This window comes from Portunus trituberculatus, chromosome 8, assembly GCF_017591435.1.
Source record: "Portunus trituberculatus isolate SZX2019 chromosome 8, ASM1759143v1, whole genome shotgun sequence".
Lineage (NCBI taxonomy): Eukaryota > Metazoa > Arthropoda > Malacostraca > Decapoda > Portunidae > Portunus > Portunus trituberculatus.
In genome coordinates this window covers 622,413-646,377 of record NC_059262.1, presented here as the reverse complement: position 1 = coordinate 646,377, position 23,965 = coordinate 622,413, and the positions used below count along the sequence as shown (strand labels likewise).

Sequence of the window (23,965 nt, the reverse complement as noted above, 5' to 3'; positions counted from 1 at the left end):
ACCTTGTAGAGTGTGGCGAGGCCTGCCATGTCCCTGTGATGCTGCAGGCTGTGCTGGCTGTGGATGGGAGTGGCTTCTTGCTCAGGAAAGCCATCCTCTATTAGCTTTTCTGCCCTCTGCTGAATCCTGTCCAGTACAGGAATATGGGAGGGCACTGCTCCATCCCAGAGAAGGCAGGTGTACTCGAGAGGTGCGGATCTCAGCTTTGTACTGCAGCTCCCGCACCCTGCTTTCCTGCTGTCCAGGATGCCAGCCATCATTTGGATAAAAGCTAGCTTGTTTTTTGAGGGGAAGACTGTTGCCCATTGTGAACGATCTACATTTCCTGTTCCTGCAGGAAATGTAGCATCTCCAGCAAGGCACCTTCCACTCCTGCTGCTTTTAGTTTCTCCACACACTGTCATATTGCCTGGACAGGCATGGGCCTTTTCTGGTCCAGGGTGTTGCTCCACTGGTTTGACTTCAGAAGTGAGAGTTTTGCTGCTGAGCTAACCCTCCTGAAACTGAACTGCCTGGCACCGAGCAGATGCTGGCTCTTGAGGTGGGATACGAGGTGTGTTGCTTTGATGCTTTCCAGCACCCTCCCCATCACTGACAGCAGAGGTTTTGGGCAGTACACTTAACCCTCTGCTATTGTGCCTTCCGCTGTTATGTTACTGCTTTCCTGCATACTTAAAACGTTGCCCATATTTCCATATTGTGCACAAAATTATTGCTATCTTTCAAAAACTTCAGTGTTATGATGCTACATGATAGTTGAGTTTCTCTATATACTTTTATTGAGAAGTAGTTCTTCACATATTTCCCCAATCTATCCATCTATCTTAACTCCTAATCATCCACAATAAGGTACAGCAAGGCTGCAGAAGGAGGGGAGGCATGCAGTTAGCAAGATTAGTAGAGCAGTTAGTGATAAAAGATAGAGATGCAACACTTTGGCGGTGAGAAAGAGGTTGAAGACAGTCAGTCAGAGGAGGGGAGTTGATGAGACAAAAAGATTTTGATTCCACCCTGTTTAATAAAACTGTGCCAGTGGAACTCTCCCTCCTCCGCCCCTAAACATGCGAAGAGCATTCCACACAAGGACGGACAAGACCCTTTATAGAGTTAGCAATTGGAGGGATGAGAAAAACTGGTAGAGATACCTCTGAATGCCTAACTTCATAGAAGCTGCTTTAGCAAGAGGAGAGATATGAAGTTTCCAGTTTAGATTATAAGTAAAGGACAGGCTAGGGATATTCAGTGTAGAAGAGGGAGACAGTTAAGTATCATTGAAGAAGAGGGGATAGATGTCTGGAGGGTTACGTTAAGTTGATAGATAGAAGAGTTGAATTTTTGAGGCATTGAACACTACTAAGTTTTCTCTGCCCCAATCAGAAATCTTAGAAAGATCAGAAGTCAGGAGTTTTGTGTTATCTCTGCATGATCTGTTGATTCCTGAAGGGTTGGTCGTCTCTTTAAAGGTGTAGGGCGATATCAGTGTAGGGGTAGATAGGGCAAGAAGTTTGGTTAAGATCATTAATGAATAATAGAAAGAGGGTGGGTGACAGGACAGAACACTGAAGAACACAACTGTTGATAGATTTACTAGAAGAACAGTGGCTGTCTACCGCAGCTGCCATAGAATGTTCAGAAAGGAAACTTGAGATAAAGTTGCAGAGAGAAGGATAGAAACCATAGGAGGGCAGTTTTGAAATCAAAGCTTTTTGCCAGACTCTACCAAAAGCTTTTGATGTCTAATGTGACAGCAAAAATTTTACTGAAATCTGTAAAAGAGGATGACCAAGACTCGGTAAGGAACGCCAGAAGATCAACAGTAGTGCGACCTTGACGAAAACCATACTGGCAATCAAATAGAAGATTGTGAAGTGACAGATCTTTAAGAATCTTTTGATTGAGGATAGATTAAAAAACCTTAGACAAGCAAGAGATTAAAGCTCTTGGGTTGTAGTTTGAGGGAGTAGAACAACCACCTTTTTTTAGGAATAGGCTGAATGTAGGCAAACTTTCAACAAGAAGGAATAGATATAGATGAAAGTTTGGCCAGGCGAGGTGCAAACACAGAAGCACAGTTTTTGGAAAAAAAAAAAAAAAAAATAGGAGGGAACCCATCAGGACCATAAGCTTTCTGAGGGTTTAGGCCAGCAAGTGCAAGGAAAATGTCATTACGAAGAACTTTGATTGCAAGCATGAAATAGTCAGAGGGAGGAGGAGAGGAGGACAAGCCCAGAATCATCCAATATAGAGTTGTTAGCAAAGGTTTGAGAGAAGAGTTCAGCTTTAGAGACAGATGAGATGGCAATGGTGTTATCAGGATGAAATAAAGGAGGGAAAGATGAAGAATTAAGTTATTGGAGATGTTTTTGGCCAGATGCCAGAAGTCAAACAATTATTTATTTAGTGTTCTTACCTTGGAGAAACATTTTTGGCTAATGGTGGTGAAGGAGGAGGAGGAGGAGGAGGAGGAGGAGACAGTTAAGTATCATTGAAGAAGAGGGGATGGATGTCTGTAGGGTTACGTTAAGTTGATAGATAGAAGAGTTGAATTTTTGAGGCATTGAACACTACTAAGTTTTCTCTGCCCCAATCAGAAATCTTAGAAAGATCAGAAGTCAGGAGTTTTGTGGCATCCCTGCATGATCTGTTGATTCCTGAAGGGTTGGTCGTCTCTTTAAAGGTGTAGGGCGATATCAGTGTAGGAGTAGATAGGGCAAGAAGTTTGGTTAAGATCATTAATGAATAATAGAAAGAGGGTGGGTGACAGGACAACACTGAAGAACACAACTGTTGATAGATTTACTAGAAGAACAGTGGCTGTCTACCGCAGCTGCCATAGAATGTTCAGAAAGGAAACTTGAGATAAAGTTGCAGAGAAGGATAGAAACCATAGGAGGGCAGTTTTGAAATCAAAGCTTTTTGCCAGACTCTACCAAAAGCTTTTGATGTCTAATGTGACAGCAAAAGTTTTACTGAAATCTGTAAAGAGGATGACCAAGACTCGGTAAGGAACGCCAGAAGATCAACAGTAGTGCGACCTTGACGAAAACCATACTGGCGATCAAATAGAAGATTGTGAAGTGACAGATCTTTAAGAATCTTTTGATTGAGGATAGATTAAAAAACCTTAGACAAGCAAGAGATTAAAGCTCTTGGGTTGTAGTTTGAGGGAGTAGAACAACCACCTTTTTTTAGGAATAGGCTGAATGTAGGCAAACTTTCAACAAGAAGGAATAGATATAGATGAAAGTTTGGCCAGGCGAGGTGCAAACACAGAAGCACAGTTTTTTGGAAAAAAAAAAAAAAAAAAAAAATAGGAGGGAACTCATCAGGACCATAAGCTTTCTGAGGGTTTAGGCCAGCAAGTGCAAGGAAAATGTCATTACGAAGAACTTTGATTGCAAGCATGAAATAGTCAGAGGGAGGAGGAGAGGGAGGGACAAGCCCAGAATCATCCAATATAGAGTTGTTAGCAAAGGTTTGAGAGAAGAGTTCAGCTTTAGAGACAGATGAGATGGCAATGGTGTTATCAGGATGAAATAAAGGAGGAAAGATGAAGAATTAAGTTATTGGAGATGTTTTTGGCCAGATGCCAGAAGTCAAACAATTATTTATTTAGTGTTCTTACCTTGGAGAAACATTTTTGGCTAATGGTGGTGAAGGAGGACGAGGAGGAGGAGGAGGAGGAGACAGTTAAGTATCATTGAAGAAGAGGGGATAGATGTCTGGAGGGTTACGTTAAGTTGATAGATAGAAGAGTTGAATTTTTGAGGCATTGAACACTACGTACTAAGTTTCTCTGCCCCAATCAGAAATCTTAGAAAGATCAGAAGTCAGGAGTTTTGTGGCATCCCTGCATGATCTGTTGATTCCTGAAGGGTTGGTCGTCTCTTTAAAGGTGTAGGGCGATATCAGTGTAGGAGTAGATAGGGCAAGAAGTTTGGTTAAGATCATTAATGAATAATAGAAAGAGGGTGGGTGACAGGACAACACTGAAGAACACAACTGTTGATAGATTTACTAGAAGAACAGTGGCTGTCTACCGCAGCTGCCATAGAATGTTCAGAAAGGAAACTTGAGATAAAGTTGCAGAGAGAAGGATAGAAACCATAGGAGGGCAGTTTTGAAATCAAAGCTTTTTGCCAGACTCTACCAAAAGCTTTTGATGTCTAATGTGACAGCAAAAGTTTTACTGAAATCTGTAAAAGAGGATGACCAAGACTCGGTAAGGAACGCCAGAAGATCAACAGTAGTGCGACCTTGACGAAAACCATACTGGCGATCAAATAGAAGATTGTGAAGTGACAGATCTTTAAGAATCTTTTGATTGAGGATAGATTAAAAAACCTTAGACAAGCAAGAGATTAAAGCTCTTGGGTTGTAGTTTGAGGGAGTAGAACAACCACCTTTTTTTAGGAATAGGCTGAATGTAGGCAAACTTTCAACAAGAAGGAATAGATATAGATGAAAGTTTGGCCAGGCGAGGTGCAAACACAGAAGCACAGTTTTTTGGAAAAAAAAAAAAAAAAAAAAAAATAGGAGGGAACCCATCAGGACCATAAGCTTTCTGAGGGTTTAGGCCAGCAAGTGCAAGGAAAATGTCATTACGAAGAACTTTGATTGCAAGCATGAAATAGTCAGAGGGAGGAGGAGAGGGAGGGACAAGCCCAGAATCATCCAATATAGAGTTGTTAGCAAAGGTTTGAGAGAAGAGTTCAGCTTTAGAGACAGATGAGATGGCAATGGTGTTATCAGGATGAAATAAAGGAGGGAAAGATGAAGAATTAAGTTATTGGAGATGTTTTTGGCCAGATGCCAGAAGTCAAACAATTATTTATTTAGTGTTCTTACCTTGGAGAAACATTTTTGGCTAATGGTGGTGAAGGAGGACGAGGAGGAGGAGGAGGAGGAGACAGTTAAGTATCATTGAAGAAGAGGGGATAGATGTCTGGAGGGTTACGTTAAGTTGATAGATAGAAGAGTTGAATTTTTGAGGCATTGAACACTACGTACTAAGTTTTCTCTGCCCCAATCAGAAATCTTAGAAAGATCAGAAGTCAGGAGTTTTGTGGCATCCCTGCATGATCTGTTGATTCCTGAAGGGTTGGTCGTCTCTTTAAAGGTGTAGGGCGATATCAGTGTAGGAGTAGATAGGGCAAGAAGTTTGGTTAAGATCATTAATGAATAATAGAAAGAGGGTGGGTGACAGGACAACACTGAAGAACACAACTGTTGATAGATTTACTAGAAGAACAGTGGCTGTCTACCGCAGCTGCCATAGAATGTTCAGAAAGGAAACTTGAGATAAAGTTGCAGAGAGAAGGATAGAAACCATAGGAGGGCAGTTTTGAAATCAAAGCTTTTTGCCAGACTCTACCAAAAGCTTTTGATGTCTAATGTGACAGCAAAAGTTTTACTGAAATCTGTAAAAGAGGATGACCAAGACTCGGTAAGGAACGCCAGAAGATCAACAGTAATGCGACCTTGACGAAAACCATACTGGCGATCAAATAGAAGATTGTGAAGTGACATCTTTAAGAATCTTTTGATTGAGGATAGATTAAAAAACCTTAGACAAGCAAGAGATTAAAGCTCTTGGGTTGTAGTTTGAGGGAGTAGAACAACCACCTTTTTTTAGGAATAGGCTGAATGTAGGCAAACTTTCAACAAGAAGGAATAGATATAGATGAAAGTTTGGCCAGGCGAGGTGCAAACACAGAAGCACAGTTTTTTGAAAAAAAATAAATAAATAAATAAAAATAGGAGGGAACCCATCAGGACCATAAGCTTTCTGAGGGTTTTGGCCAGCAAGTGCAAGGAAAATGTCATTACGAAGAACTTTGATTGCAAGCATGAAATAGTCAGAGGGAGGAGGAGAGGGAGGGACAAGCCCAGAATCATCCAATATAGAGTTGTTAGCAAAGGTTTGAGAAAAGAGTTCAGCTTTAGAGACAGATGAGATGGCAATGGTGTTATCAGGATGAAATAAAGGAGGGAAAGATGAAGTAAGTAAGTTATTGGAGATGTTTTTGGCCGGATGCCAGAAGTCAAACAATTATTTATTTAGTGTTCTTACCTTGGAGAAACATTTTTGGCTAATGGTGGTGAAGGAGGAGGAGGAGGAGAGGAGGAAGAAGAAGAAGAAGAAGAAGAGGAAGAGGAGGAGGAGGAGGAGGAGGAGGAGGAGGAGGAGGAGGAGGAGGCCGCCGCCGCCTTGGCCTTGCGACCTATAACGAGGTCACTCGTTTACTAAACTACACGTACAGAAGCTACATACTTAGTAGGAGGTAAGGATAGAACAGATGAAGCTCCTCCCCATCCACCAATCCCTCCGGCGTCACCCTGCAAGAAATAAGACGAAAAATACACCCCGACTGCTGAGAAGGACAATTGGGGAAATTTATACAGGAAAGATGGAAAAAAAAAGAGTACTAATGGAACTACTACTATCGCTAAGAAAAAGAGGTATCTAGTGTAACTACTACTATCGCTAAAAGAAAATAAAATTATCGGAAACCATTTTCTTTACAATAAAACTTGTCTAATTTACTTTTGAACGTAGCCAATGTGTTAACTTGGACGACGGACGCTGGCAGTTTGTTCCAGTGTTCAACTATTCTTACGTTAAAAAAGTTTCTTCGCAAATCAGTATTAAATCGCTGTCCCTTAAGCTTCAAGCCGTTATTTCTCGTTACTGATTGCGAAAGCTCAAAAAGATTTTCATAATCGATCTTATCTATATTTTTAAGTATTTTAAACGTTTGAATGAGGTCACCTCGGATGCGACGATCTCTGAGGGAGAACATGTCTAGTCTTTTGAGACATTCTTCATATGACAGGCCACGTATTCAGGGGATTAGTTTCGTTGCCCGTCTTTGAACGCTCTCTAATTTATTAATGTCTTTTTGATAACATGGAAACCAGAACTGAACCGCGTATTCCAAATGTGGTCTCTAATGATGTATAGAGACGCGTTATGACTTCAGGTGTTTTATAATCAAAATTACGCGCGATAAATCCTAAAACAGTGTTAGCTTTACGACTAGCGGCCGAACACTGTGCAGCACATTTTAAGTCATTTGTTATGAGTACTCCCAGGTCCTTTTCTTCAGTGACTTTAATTAAGTTACGTCCATGTAATTTGTAATTATTTTTCACATTGTTTAGGCCGATGTGCATTACTTTGCACTTATCTGCATTAAAATTTAATAGCCATTTTTCGCTCCATCTACTAAGGTTGTCTAAATCCCGCTGGATGGCATCACAATCGTCTCTTGTGCGTACTTTGCTACCTAGTTTAGTGTCGGAGGAGGAGGAGAAGGAGGAGGACCACCACCACCACCACCACCTGTTGGTCCTTTCGAGGCTGTTTGGTAACTACTTGTAACTGGCTACAGATAAGAGAGACAGGAGAAGGCTCCTCCCCACCCACCACTCCCTCCAGCTTTTGCTGGCATGGAAAATAGCTTGGAAAAGTACCATGTAGTATGGAAAAACTGACATGGAATTTTCACAGGAAAGGATATAAGGAGATTCTATTATTCACCCTACGGTGAACTCTATATATCTATCTATAAGAAGGTTACACATAATAATTGACTTGCTAGTATAATGTTTAATTATTCAGACAAGAAGAGAGCTTGTTGGGGGTTATTCTTTAAATATTTATCAATTTTGTTTTTGAATGATGCAATGGAAGTACTGTTTACTATTTCAGAAGGAAGCTTATTCCAAATGTTAACAATTCTATTAAAGAAAAGTGCTTTGCCTCGTGGGTTTTAAAGCGTTTTGGTGTAATTTTAAATCCATTATTCCTTGTTATGGTGGAATGATCAATAGTAAAATATTTATTTACATCAAGGTTGTTGTATCCCTGAAAAATTTTGAAAACTTCGATTAGGTCTCCTCTTATCCTGCGCTTTGTTAAGCTGAATAAATTTAATGCTTCCAGTCGTTCCTCATACGGCTTGTTTCTCAATCTCGGAATCATCTTGGTCACTCTACGCTGGATCTTTTCCAGTTTTTCAATGTCTTTTCTGTAATATGGTGACCAGAACTGCACACAGTATTCAAGCTGAGGACGCACCAATGAGTTATATAAAGTAAGGATAACTTTTTCTGATTTAAATTCAAAGGTTCTTCCAATGAACCCAACTAATTTATTTGCATTCTTTACTGCTTCTGTGCAGTGTTTGCTCGGCTTAAGATCTTTAGACACCACAACACCAAGATCTTTTTCATTCTCAGCACTTGCCAGAGGTACATTACTCATTATGTATTTTGCTTGTACATTGTTACTTCCAATGTGTAAGACTTTACACTTTTCTATATTGAATTTCATTTGCCATTTTCTGCCCAGCATGTCAGTTTATTTAAGTCACACTGTAGTTCTTGCCATTGTGACGTTGATGTAACTTTGCTCATTATTTTGGTGTCGTCCGCGAATTTGCTTATTTTACAAGTGATTCCTTCATCATTATCATTAATATAAACAATGAAAAGAACTGGTCCTAATACAGAGCCTTGAGGAACACCACTTTTTACATTGTGCCACTCTGATTCTTTTCCATTTATAACAACATGTTGCTTTCTGTCAGAGAGCCAGTCTTCCAGCCATTTCAGGGTATTTCCAGCTATGCCGTGAGCTTTTACTTTGCTGATTAGCCTCTTGTGAGGGACAGTGTCGAAAGCTTTCTGGAAATCAAGATAAATAACATCCACTGCTTTTGTCTCGTCATACGAGTTAAAAACTTCATAAAAGAAGTCTAGTAAGTTTGTTAAGCAGGATCTCTTGTTTCTGAAACCATGTTGTGAATCTTTCATGATCTTATTTTCTTCTAAAAATTTGACAATCTTATCTCTGATTATCGTTTCCATCAGCTTGCACACTACTGAAGTAAGGCTGATTGGTCTGTAATTAGCTGGGAGAGATTTATTTCCTTTCTTGAAAATGGGCGTGACATTTGCTAGCTTCCACTCCTGGGGGACTTTCCTTGCTTGTAAAGTTTTATTGAATATAATCGTGAGTGGTTTCACGAACTCATTTTTCGCTTCTTTGAGAAGCCTGGGTGATATCTTGTCTGGTCCAGGCGTTTTGTTTACGTTCATGCTGTTCATGACTGTGAGGATTTCATTTTCTGTAACTATGAAGTCAGGCAGTGTTTTGACTTGTGCCTGAGGCTCTGGCATGGGCAGGCTGTTCTAGACATCTTCAGTCGTGAAGACTGTTAGAAGAATCTATTTAGGACGTTTGCCATTTCAACTTCGTTATCTATTTGGTTTCCGTTTTCTGTTATGAGTGGACCAATTGTTGAGGCTAAGATTCTTTTGGATTTTACATAACTGTGAAATTCCTTTGGGTTGGTTTTACATGAGTTTGCGATCTAAGCTTCTACAGATTTTTTGCTGCTTTTTATCAACTTTTTTGCTTGTCTACGCAATCTGTCATGCTCTAATTTATCATTATTATGCTGTGTTAATTTGTATTTGTTGTATGCTTCTTTCTTTGCTAGAAGATAGCTTCTAATTTCATTATTCCACCATTTCGGTTTGGTGTTTAGTATTTTCCTTCTGTTTCTTAGAGGTATACATATCTTAGCTGTATCATTTATCTTTTCAGCAAACACCTCCCATGTCTTATCTACATCTGTTTCCAGCAGTATATTCCAGTCAATGGATGCAAGCTGCATACGGAGTCTTGTGCAGTTTGCACGCCGATAGTCTGGCACTTTTTCTTTACGTTCATTCACTTTTCCTTTGTCAAAATTTATGGTGAATTTTAAGGTGCGATGATCGCTGGAACTGAATTCTGGTCCAATTTCCACATTTTCGATAGTATTCTCATCATTTGTTAGAACGATATCAAGGATATTGTTACCTCTTGTCGGATGCTTGATGTGTTGGTGGAGGGAGCTTTCAAGCATGCTATTATACAGCTGCTGGCCAGCGTGAGCTGTCAGTGGTTCGCCCCACCTTGTGACTGGAAGGTTAAAATCTCCCATAATTGTGCAATTGTTTACGCAGCAAATGTCCGCGATTTGTTCATACAATTGTTCGTCTGTGGCGGGTGACTGGGCTGGAGGACGATAGACGAGACCTAATGTTATTCTTCGGGATTTATTTTCTATATGAATGAAATTGACATCTATGTTTGCAATGGTTGAAGTTGGCATCACACGAGCACGAAGATTACTTTTAACGTAAAACATTACACCGCCCCCTGTACCGTGAGATCTTTCGCTACTAAAAATGTTATAGCCATCAAGTGAGTATTCTGCGAGGTAATCTCTGTGTGTTGTATTAATCCAAGTTTCTGTGATGCCGATGATGTCATAGTTTTCTTGATATATAAGAGCTTGGAGCTCATTAAATTTATTTCGTAAACTACGGGCATTGAAATGGCAACTTGCAAGTTGCAAGTAGTAGTAGTAGTAGTAGTAGTAGTAGTAGTAGTAGTAGTAGTAGTAACAGCAATATTAACGATTATATATATATATATATATATATATATATATATATATATATATATATATATATATATATATATATATATATATATGTACAGTGATATCTTATTCAACAGTTAATCTATATCAATATAGTTATCATCATCATTGTCAGCACTTGTGAAGTATATATCTTGTGTACATAATGACAGCATTTCCTCTGTGGGAAGAAACTTGTTACAGCATATGCTTTGTCTGTGCATATATGAGCGTACATGTAATGTACTCTCTAAACTTAAATGTTGCATTCTGTTTCTCAACTTATTTTTTACTATATTCATTTGGGAAAACACTCTTTCTACCGAGGCATTACTGACTGGGAGAGCCAGTAATGACAAAGCAAATCTCCCAAGATCTTGAAAGTCATTTGCCCCTGAGGCGTCCTTATGGTCGTGAACTGCAAACCAAAATTTTTCTGTGTTATCATGAGTATCTTTGGGCCAGGCGACAGTCCCAATGCGCTGCCACTGTTCATCCAGCTGCCCAAGATCGCCAGTATACTTAGAAAGGAACGACAGCTCGTTCAACCTTGGCTTCCTTATTCCAAGTATAGTTTCTGGCGTCAAGGCATCCAGGCTCTGCAGTATTTCAATGTTTGAAGGGAGCCTCTGTTGTAACTCCTTTAGAAGATGCATCAAGAAGTCTCGTCCGTGTGTCTTGATGGTGTTTACGATCCCGGGATCCAACCTGCTCCGCCCCACTTCAAGATTGAATTGGACACCCATGTCTACAGCTTGCAGTGGCAGGTGGTTCCGTTCATCGCGCACCTGGCAAAAGACGATCAGTGTTAAAGTTAACAAGAGAAATAATCTAGCTTTGGTGATAATAGATAATGATAATGATGATGATGATGATGATGACGATGATGATAATGATGATAATGATGATGATAATGATGATAATGATAATAATGATAATAATAATAATAATAATAATAATAATAATAGTAGTAGTAGTAGTAGTAGTAGTAGTAGTAGTAAAACAATAATAATAATAACAAAAACAATAATATTAATAATAATAATAATAATAATAATGATAATAAAATAATAATTTTAATAATAAAAAATATTATAATCATAATAATAATAATAATAATAATAATGATGATAATGATTGCAATAATAACAACAACAGCAACAACAACAACAACAATAATAATAATGATAATAATAATACTTTGGCATGCAAATCAACACAACTATTACAACAATTTTTACTTACATCAAAATTTGTCACAGTTTGCCATGTAGGAAAGGTCCGCGGCATCATGACCCGGTTCAATATGGACTGATAAAATACTTATATGTCTGCGATACCATGAACTCAAGGTGGGAAGGTAGTTTTTTCATGGCGTACGACATGCATAATTGTAACGAGTGGCAAATGCACTTGATGTGTGTAACCTCCGGATTTATTTCACGTAATCGTGAGATTACGGAGTTGTGTGCTCCGGACATTGTGTTACAGCCATCAGTTGCCAAACCAATACACTTTTTTATGTCTAGATTTACATTTTTTTTCAGGAACTCAAGCAAAGATGCTGTAACACCCTCAGCAGTGCTTCTATCGAGTTCAACAAGTCCCAAGAATGATGTTATGATTCTTTTTTTGTTCGTAACTTGGGTACCGAACAACAATACACAGCTTTTTCTTCATAGTATTGTCAGTACTTTCGTCTATTATCAATGAATATTCACTTTTGCCAATGTCACAACACAGTTCCTTCAGCATACACGGTGCTAACACTTTGTTCACGAGTGCCGTGCATTTTGTCCTGTGTAAGGATATATCCTTACCAGAAATGTCTTTTACCAGCTCACCCATGTGATCGATTGTCCTGATGCTGGAATGACATGCAATGTGAGCTGCTAACTTCAGCTCAGCAACTTTTCCATCACTAGTGACTTTTGTTCTTGATAACCCTGATTGAAACAGAGTCCTCATGTTAGAAAATGGAGCAGCATTTTTCTTATGCTTTGCTGTCAGACCATGCTTGATAAGGTCAGTGTGATGGGCTCTGATCACAGTTTTGCAAAATTTGCAGGCTGCATGATTGTCATCGCCGGGTATACTCCTTATCCACGTCTTTAGCCCATCCTCTTGTTCCCACTCTTTACTGTACTTTTGCTGTATTTCGACCACTTGCTCATGTTCACTTGAGCGTACACACGTATGCACGTGACCTGTATCCAGTATACTTGTATCTCCTCCAGGCAGGCTGAGGCAGCTACGAGGCTGAGAATAAACTGGCTGTGTTTCAGTGTGTGTGCTGTGAGGTGAATGTGGAAATTATGGGTGTGGCATGCAGGTGTTCAGGATGGGTGGCCTACGGGCTTAATGAGGTCATGCGGCCCTAGTAGTAATCCCCTTAGGGAGAGGAGAGACTTGTTCACACCCTTCTGCTGGCTGACCTGGCGCCACTCCTTATCATACGAGTGAGTCTACCCCCTGATTTGGTATGTCGGGAAGGCAAGAGTATATTATATATTTTCAAATATAAGTAGCCCAAAAAATAGCCCAACTGCGGTAAAAAGAGCCCAAAAAGCGCCAAACCGCGGAAACCATATTTTTCACGCCCAATACCATGAAAAAGAGCCCAATTGGGCGAGAAAACCACGGACCTGGCAACTCTGCTTCTGTGGTCTGGGAGTCTGTGGTCCGACCTGAGGTGGAGCCCGTCTGAGCGTTGCCACTTCTACGTTTCGTCCACCCATAGCTGTCCTAAAAATAGCTTGACGATCCCTAGAGAGCTTTCCTTCGCCCTAATTGCTCTAGAGCTCCGCTCTCTCTCTCTCTCTCTCTCTCTCTCTCTCTCTCTCTCTCTCTCTCTGATGGATGGATGCACGTTTATCGTAATGATGATAGTAATAATAACGATAATAATAATAATAATAATAATAATAGTAATTGTAATAATGATCATAAAAATAATAATGGTAATAATTATTAATTATAATAATAATTAAAATAATAATGATAATAATAATAATAATAATATTGATAATTATGATAATCATTTTGACTTTTTTTCCACACCACCTCTGGGGTAAAAGTCATAGGCGCGTTTTTTTATAGAGGTATCCCCTGTAGGCCTAATCCTCTCTGGTGCTTACTCAGATAACTCGTCGTCTGAGCTCTCTTCGATGTTGACAACGAATGACTCCACAAATCTCTCAACCGCTATGTCTTGTCTTGCATCTTGTTCTTGAAGCTCTTCTGCATGCCTCACTGCCTGCTTCCAGTTTTCTGGTGTTATACTGTCGACAGCTTCTTCAACCAAAGGCTTCAGTTCAGCAGATTTGAAAGTGTTTTTCTTTGCAACGTAACACTTGACCTGAGCCCAGATGAGCTCAATCGGGTTATACTGACAGTGGTATGGGGCAGCCGTACAACCTTATGTCCTGCCTCTGCAGCAATAGCATCGATGACATAAGTTTTCTTGCCATTGCAGAGTTTCTTTGCAAGGTCATAGAGCTCCACCTTCAGCATGTCGTCCCGTGGTTGTGCTCCTTCGCTATCAGCCACTCCTTAATGGCTTCTTTTCTCCATGCTGTAGTTGGGTTTCTTTCTAGATGAACAGAATGATAGGATGCATTGTCCATCACAATGACTGAGTTCTGGGGGATATTTGGGAGCAGCTTAGTCTCAAACCATTCTTGAAACACTGTAGCATTCATCTGCTTGTGGTAGTCGCCGTCATTTTTCGCCTGGAAAATGTGCCTTGCATTCGGAACAAACCCTTCTTTGGTTCCTGCATGGACAATAATCAATCTGCTTCCTTTACCAGTAGGCGGGTTCACTCCTGTTGCTTTGTCAGAAGAGGTGTCAATCAAACATTTTCCGACAGTGTAGTTTTGATTTACCCATGTTTCATCAAGGTAAACATAGTTTTCAAATGACTGTTTGCACTGCCGCATTTGTCTTAAAAATCTGGTGCGAGTCAGTGCCACATCACTTCGCTCCATAAGGAACTTGCGGCCATCAATCTTCGAAAATTTAAATCCTATTTTCAATAATACTTTTCGAAGGGACTCGACGCTGCCTTTGTAGGATATTTTTCCCGGAGAATCTCCGTGATTTTGGAAACTGTAGGGATTTCCTTCCTTTCATATAACTCCAAAACAGTTCTTCTCAGGACACACTGATCAAAATCATCGAAATTTGTCACTGTTGCCGGCTGAGTTTTTTTCGGTGAATGGAACACAGGCTTTTGATGTTCATCTTCTGTCTCCCATTGCTGGTTTAGTTTTGAGCAAATTCTTTTAACTGTACTTTGGCTTACTTTAGTGGCACTGGCTGTCCGAGCAAGAGCTTGCGTGACTGGCAGTAAAGGTCCTCGGTTGGCTTTCTCATCCAAGAAATATCGATTTACGTTGTAAATCACTTCCTTTGCTTGGCTGCGAAGACGAGCACTCTGAGGGGTGGCGGCGGCAGGTCTCTCCATGATGCAGGAACAATCAGGAATGACCGATTCATGTGGATAGGAAGAGTGGAGGAAGCAGGGCATTAATCCGACTCCACCCATTCCCCTCACATCCAGCTCCTAATCTCATTCCACACCTTGTTTCAGGCAGGGGATTAAAATGGTGTGGCAGGCACCAGGTGGTCACCCCCCGCACAAAAGAGAGAGAGAGAGAGAGAGAGAGAGAGAGAATGTTGCCCTATCTGCACTTTATGTATTTTGTCAATTGGAATGTTAATGGACAAGGACACACACACACACACACACACACACACACACACACACACACACACACACACACTTTATTTTTTTATTTTGTTTTTTCTTATTTAATCTATTTTTTCTTTTTTTTTTCCTTAATGATTATCTTCTGTCCTTTGCTTTTTATTTGATTTGTTTTGTCTCTTTCATGTGTCTTTCTTTCATTCTTTTTCTTTCTTTCTTTATCTTCTTATTTCTTCTTTCTCATTAAATTTATTCCTCATTTTTTATCCTCTTTTTCTCTTTCGTTTCTTTTTTTCTTCTATTCTCTTCCTTTCTTGCTCCCCATTTTCGTCAATTCTTTGTTTTTCCTTTTTTTTTTTTTTTTTTTTTTTTTTTTTTTGTTAACTTGTATCTTCCCTTTATCACATTCCTCTTTTTCCTCTCTGTTTCTATTCTTGTTTTCTTTCCCATCTCCTTCCTTCTCTTCCCACCTTTCTCCTCCTTCTTTCCCTGACAGTTCGGCCTGTCCTTCACAATGGGATAATCCCCTCGTCTCCTCCCTTCTTCCCCCTCCTTGACCCGCCAGCCAGGTGACCCATGTGCTGCGTGGGCCGGCAGCGTCGCAGAGCTGAGGTGTCACATCCAATAAAAAAACATAATGGTCATTTGCTTTTAGAACAAACACCTTGACGATTACAAACGTATACAGCTTTGTTGTTGCATTTAGTATTTACGACATACTTCATTGATGCTTAACAAAGCGAGAAACACTTGGCCATCACCGTGGTGGGCACCTGAGCGGCAACGCTGGAGGAGTTCCTCAGCCGCGCCGGAGAGACCAGAAAGGCTGTGTAGGAGTATAGTTGGCCTCGGATGATGGAATCCCCCACAAGTCTGGTCTCCTGTGTTTCTTCCACCTGTTCACTGAGAATAGAGAAGCGATTGTAAGTCGTTAGGGGGAGGTGAGTGCGTCGCGTGTCTCGCCTCGCTCCATTTCTGACTGGTATGAAGGCAGGATCCTGGGGGAGGGACGGGCGTGAGCGAGAGTCAGGTGTGGCTGGGGCTACGGAAGTGTGTGGCAGACTGGCAGTCGTGGCGCTCCGTCCAATGTTCGCTGTGACAAATTCCTGTAGGGCATCAAATCTATTTTTTAGTTCAGTGTACCTGTTGTTACCTTCTGCTACTGCTTCTGCCAGACTTGTTTGGGTATCCTGCAATGAATCAAAGTTACTTTTTAGTTCGGCAAACCTCCTGTTTCCCTACTCCACAGCTTCCTCGAGACGAGAACGGATGTCACACAGTCTGCAGACAGGTCTGGAAAAGAAGTCTTCATAGTACTGCTTGGCAAAACGGCCATGGCAGTCTCTGCAAGCTTTCAAATCAGAAGGCATTATTAATAGAAAGTTTAAATAAAAACGAAAACGACAGTTGGAGAGGCTGGAATGAAGGTAATTATGGGATTAGTGGCCGAGGGGTGCCGCGGGTTTTAATCCGGTCCCTTGAGAGGCAGTCCGCACAGGTGTGAGTAGGTGTGTTTATTCCCTTGGGAATAGTAGCCGTATATTCACAGGGAAGCCTGTTGCTGAAATGGCACGGAATGAAGCACAATAAAGGCACAGAAACAAAGTAATAATAAGTCACACTTGCCCTGCAAGAGGACAATAAAAAGTACAACTAACAGTACCCAAGCTACAAGTACAAAAATACTACCAGAAACAAGCAAACGGGTGAAAAGGCGAAGATCTATGTACTGACAAAACAAGACGTGTTACACTGTGTTCGCGTCAAGGTGTTTTGTGTAATGTGTATGAACTCTACGCTGTTACAGGAAAGATTACAGGTTAAAACAAAGTAAAATTAAAAAACTTAGCGCGAGTACACGTACAAAAGCTACATACTTAGTAGGAGGCAAGGATAGAACAGATGAAGCTCCTCCCCACCCACCACTCCCTCTGGCGTCAGCCGGCAAGATATAAAACGAAAAATACACCCGATTGCTGAGAAGGACAATCGGGAAATTTTTATAGAGGAAAGATGAAAAAAAAAAGAGTACTAATGTAACTACTACTATCGCTAAGAAAAAGAGATATCTAGCGTAACTACTACTATCGCTAAAAAAAAAAGATCAGAAACCATTTTTTCTATAAAACTTGTCTAATTTACTTTTGAACGTAGCTACTGTGTTAACTTGGACTATGGGCGCTGGCGGCTTGTTCCAATGTTCAACTACTCTTATGTTAAAAAGTTTCTTTGCAAATTAGTATTAAATCGCTGTCCTTTAAGCTTCATGCTGTTATTTCTTGTTATTGATTGCAAAAGCTCAAAAAGATTTTCATAATTGATCTAATCTATATTTTTAAGTATTTTGAACGTGTAGATAAGGTCACCTCGGATGCGACTATCTCTGAGGGAGAACATGTCTAGTCTTTTGAGACGTTCTTCATGTGACAGACCATGTATTCGTGGGATTAGTTTCGTTGCTTGTCTTAGCACGCTCTCTAATTTATTAATATCTTTTTGATAACATGGAGACCGGAACTGAACTGCGTATTCCAAATGTGGTCTCACTAATGATGTATAAAGACACGTTATGACTTCAGGTGTTATATAATCAAAATTATGCGCGATAAATCCTAAGACAGTGTTAGCTTTATGACTTCTGGCCAAACATTGCACAGCACATTTTAGGTAATTTGTTATGAGTACTCCCAGGTCCTTCTCTTCGGTGACTTTAATCAAATTACGTCCATGTAATTTGTAATTATATTTCACATTGTTTTGGCCGATGTGCATTACTTTGCACTTATCTCCATTAAAATTTAAAAGCCATTTATCGCTCCAGCTACTAAGGTTGTCTAAATCCCGCTGGATGGCATCACAATCATCTCTTGTGCATACTTTGCTACCTAGTTTAGTGTCGTCGGCGAATTTTGATATTTTTGATACGATGCCGCAGTCTAAGTCATTTATGTATATCTAAAAAAAGTAATGGACCCAAAACAGAACCCTGGGGACACCGCTCGTAACTTGAAGCCTCGTAGCTTGAAGCCAGTCGGAAGCTTCTCCATTAATAACTACTTTTGCTTTCTATTAGTTAGCCAACTTTCAATCCAACCACACAACTGCTCTCCCATCCCGTGAGCTTTCAATTTGATTAAGAGACGTTGGTGTGGTACGGTATCAAACGCTTTCCTGAAGTCAAGATAAATTGTGTCAGATGAAGCGCTCTCATCATAATTAGAGAATGTCATTGAAAAATTCTAAGAGATTAGTTAGGCATGATCTGTTGTTCCTGAAACCATGTTGAGAGTCTAATATCAATTTGTGGCTGTCTCAAGTATTTTTTATAAAATTTTTATAACTACCGAGGTGAGACTGATGGGTCTGTAATTACCAGGTTCAGTTTTGTTGCCTTTCTTGAATATTGGCGTGACATTTGCGCATTTCCAGTGACTTAGTACTTATCGTACCTGCAATGATCTATTATAAAGCAATTTAAGAGGTAACACAAGTTGTTCTTGACATTCTCTGAATAGCCTCGTTGATGATCTATCAGCCCCTGTGGTTTTATTGGGGTCAAGGTTGGGCATGTATTTGGCTATATCGTCTTCGCTAATTTCATTTATTATTAGCTTTTCATTTTTGGATCCTCTAAACATGTTGATCACAGTTGGCAAGGCTGAAAAATCTTCTGTAATAAACACGCCGTGAAAAAAGTTATTTAGGATTGTTGTCCCATGGCTTTATTGTCACTCACAAGTGTGTTATTATTATCTTTTATGGGCCTAATTTTTTCTTTGACAGTCTTTTTACTACGAATGAATTGGAAAAACTTTTTAGGATTTGTTTTCGCATGCCTTAATATGTTTATTTCGAGATTGCGTTTCGACTTCCTTATCTCTCTCTCTCGTAACATCTTTTGGTGATAATATAACTGCTGTAATCGTTATCAGATTTAGTTAATTTATATTTAGCACATAAGCTCTTTTTCCTGGCGATTATGTGTTTTATAGTGTGTGTCATCCATTGAGGATTTTTTTGTGCTATTGATCCGTTTTTTAACTTGTGGAATACATTTACACTCTTTTTCAAGGAGAATGTTAGTAAAAGCTGAACACATCTGCTCCATGTCTTTATTTGCGAAGACTAATTGCCATTTAATTTTTTGTAATTCTAGTTTGTCTTATTGTGTTACCTTTCTTATAGTTAGGGACTAAAAGTGCGTGTTCCTTTATATCTACCTCGCAGTTGATATTACATTGGATAATTTTATGATCGCTGTTAGCTAAGACTTCACCCACTTCACAGGTATTTATGGTCTGAAGCTAGTATAATATCTAAGATGTTATTGTCTAGTGTGGGTTCTCTTACGAATTGAGAAAGGTGTAACTTTTTCACCACGTTGAGTAATCTACACCTTTTCACCCTCAAATTAAAAAAAGATGAACTTCAAATTAAAAAAAGATGAATTTCAAATAAAAAAAAAAGTTTAAATTCAAATTAAAAAAGATGAACTTCAAATTAAAAAAAAGATGAACTTCAAATTAAAAGAGGTTGAAGTTCAAATTAAAAAAAGATGAACTTCAAATTAAAAAAAAGTTGAAGTTCAAATTAAAAAGTTGAAGTTCAAATTAAAAAGTTGAAGTTCAAATTAAAAAGTTGAAGTTCAAATAAAAAGTTGAAATTCAAATAAAAAAGTTGAAATTCAAATAAAAAAAGTTGAAGTTCAAATAAAAAAAAGTTGAAATTCAAATAAAAAAGTTGAAATTCAAATAAAAAAAGTTGAAGTTCAAATAAAAAAAGTTGAAGTTCAAATAAAAAAGTTAAAGTTCAAATAAAAAAGTTAAAGTTCAAATAAAAAAGTTGAAGTTCAAATAAAAAAGTTGAAGTTCAAATAAAAAAGTTGAAGTTCAAATAAAAAAGTTGAAGTTCAAATAAAAAAGTTGAAGTTCAAATAAAAAAAAGTTGAAGTTCAAATAAAAAAAGTTGACGTTCAAATTAAAAAAAAGATGAACTAAAATAAAGATGGGGATAAATTGTATTTCAAAGAGAAGTATGAAGATGCCTTTTGTATGTCTTTTATTATACATTGGCCTTTCCATTTTGTAAAATGCAAATCTACACAGACTGATTTATGTATACTTCATTTTTTTTTTTTTTTTTTTTTTTAGGTGAAAAAGCACTTAACTCATACCATGAAAATATACTATAGAAGGTTACAAAATGACGTCACACTTGGCATACCTTAAACCCAAGGAGGCTAAAGTATATGTTCTTGAGCTTCCTTGCTTAAACCAGTGATTCCCTAAGTGTGTGCCGCGGCACGCTACTGTATATAGTGTGCCGCCATTGTCTCCTTGGTGTGCCGCGAAAATTATATAATTTTGCTAATTATCGAGGATTTCTCACATTGACCGGCAAAGATAACACATACGTACTGCATATATATATATATATATATATATATATATATATATATATATATATATATATATATATATATATATATATATATATATATATATATATATATATATATATATATATATATATATATATATATATATAGATAGATAGATATATATATATATATATATATATATATATATATATATATATATATATATATATATATATATATATATATATATATATATATATATATATATATATATATATATATATATATATATATATATATATATATATATATATATATATATATATATATATATATATATATATATATATATATATATATATATATATATATATATATATATATATATATATATATATATATATATATATATATATATATATATATATATATATATATATATATATATATATATATATATATATATATATATATATATATATATATATATATATATATATATATATATATATATATATATATATATATATATATATATATATATATATATATATATATATATATATATATATATATATATATATATATATATATATATATATATATATATATATATATATATATATATATATATATATATATATATATATATATATATATATATATATATATATATATATATATATATATATATATATATATATATATATATATATATATATATATATATATATATATATATATATATATATATATATATATATATATATATATATATATATATATATATATATATATATATATATATATATATATATATATATATATATATATATATATATATATATATATATATATATATATATATATATATATATATATATATATATATATATATATATATATATATATATATATATATATATATATATATATATATATATATATATATATATATATATATATATATATATATATATATATATATATATATATATATATATATATATATATATATATATATATATATATATATATATATATATATATATATATATATATATATATATATATATATATATATATATATATATATATATATATATATATATATATATATATGCAGCATGTTATTATCTTTGCGGTCAATGTGAGAAATTTTCCATTGTCACTCCCAAGTCCTTTTCCTTTTTTACTTTTTCTAGTTCTACTCCATCTCCCATCTTATAGATTCCCACTGGTCGTCTTTCACTTTTTCCCATTTCCATGACATTGTTTTTTGTCCACATTGAATTCCATCTCCCATTTTTTGCTCCATTTCCAGATCTTGTTTAAGTCTTCCTGTAGTATTTCACAATCCTCTTTTTGTTTAATGACTCTGCACAGTTTCGCATCGTCCGCAAACAGTGTGTGTGTGTGTGTGTGTGTGTGTGTGTGTGTGTGTGTGTGTGTGTGTGTGTGTGTGTATTTACCTAATTGTATTTACCTAATTGTAACATACGGGAAAGGAGCTATGCTCGTACTGTCCCGTCTCCATATCTACTAATGTCCAGCTTTTTCTTAAAATCATGAATATTCCTTGCGTTGACCACTTCCACGTCTAAACTATTCCATGCTTCCACCCTTCTATGAGGGAAGCTATATTTTTTCACATCTCTCCTATAAGTGGCCATTTTAGTTTTTCCCATGCCCTCTCGACACTCTTTCATTCCACATACACAGATCTTCCCTATCCATTTTTCCATGCCAATCATCACTCTGTATATTGCTATCAGGTCTCCCCTTTCTCTTCTGTTTTCCAGGGTCGGAAGTTGCATTCTGTTCAGTCTGTCTTCATAAGTCAAATCTCTTAAGTCAGGCACCATTTTGTTGCAGCCCTCTGTACTTTCTCTAGTTTCCTTATGTGTTTCTTTAAGTTCGAGCCCACTGTATTGTTGCATATTCAAGCCTTGGTCTTATCATTGCAGTAATTATTTTCTTCATCATTTCTTCATCTAAATATACGAACGCCACTCTTATGTTCCTCAATAAGTTCAATACTTCTCCAATTATTTTGTTTATATGTCTCTCTGGCGATAGGTCATTGGTAATTGTCACCCCAAGGTCTTTTTCTTCATGACTGGTTTTATGTCTTCATTTCCTATCTTGTACATACTCCTGATTCTTCTTTCACTCTTGCCAAACTCTAATTTCTTGCATTTTGTCGTGTTGAACTCCATTTGCCATGTACAGCTCCATTTCCATATTCTGTCCAAGTCTTCCTGGAGTAGTTCGCAATCTTTGTCACATCTCACTTTTCTTAACAATTTTGCATCGTCTGCAAATAGGCTCACATAACTGGACACCCCATCCACCATGTCATTTATGTAGACCGCAAACATTACTGGTGCCAACACTGATCCCTGTGGAACTCCACTCTCCACCAAGCCCCATTCTGATGGTCTGTCCTTAATTATTGTTCTCATTTCTCTTCCTACCAAAAGTCTTCCATCCATTTTAGTAAACTGCCATGCACTCCTCCTACCATTTCAAGTTTCCAGATCAGTCTCCGGTGTGGTACCTTATCAAAGGCCTTTTTTAAATCCAGATATATTCCATCAGCCCAACCATCTCTTTCCTGTATTACATCTATCACCCTCGAATAGTAACATATCAGGTTTGTCGTGCATGAACGCCCTTTTCTAAAACCAAATTGACACTCACAAAGTATGTCATTTTTCTCCAAGAAGTCTGTCCATCTATTCTTCACCACCCTCTCACACATCTTAGCTACCACACTTGTAAGTGACACTGGTCTATAGTTCAATGGGTCTCTCTTGTTACCTGATTTATAGATTGGGACAATGTTAGCTCTTTTCCAGTCTTGGGGCACTACACCTTCCCTTAATGAGGCATCAATTACTTCACAAACTTTTTCTGCCAGTTGCTCCCTGCATTCTCTTAAAATCCATCCTGATACCCCATCAGGTCCCACAGCTTTTCTCACTTCTAAACTCCCCATCATATTCTTGATCTCCTCCACAGTTACTTGAAACTCCTTCATAATCCCTTTCTGTTCCATTACCAGTGGTTTGTCAAAAGCAGTCTCCTTTGTGAATACCTTCCGAAAGCATCCATTCATAGCCTCTGCCATTTCCTGGGATCCTCACTGCATACTCCATTTACTTCTAAACTTTCAATACTTTCTCTATTTTTGATGTTGTTGTTCACATGTCTGTAAAAAGCCTTGGTTGGTCTTTACATTTATCAATTATATCCTTTTCTTGTTTCTTTCTTTCTTCTCTTCTAATCAACACATATTCATTTCTTGCTCTTTTGTAACTTTCCCACTGCTTAATCCGTCTTTTCCTTCTCCACCTCTTCCATGCATCCTCTTTTCTTGTTCTAGCCTTT

The 23,965-nt window shown here is 37.5% G+C and overlaps 1 protein-coding gene across 1 annotated transcript in view; it reads left to right on the top strand.

Moving 5' to 3' along the window:
- The window catches only part of LOC123499790 (PC-esterase domain-containing protein 1A-like), a 96,036-nt gene that overhangs the window by 46,134 nt on the left and 25,937 nt on the right, over positions 1-23,965 (top strand). The window lies entirely within an intron of this gene.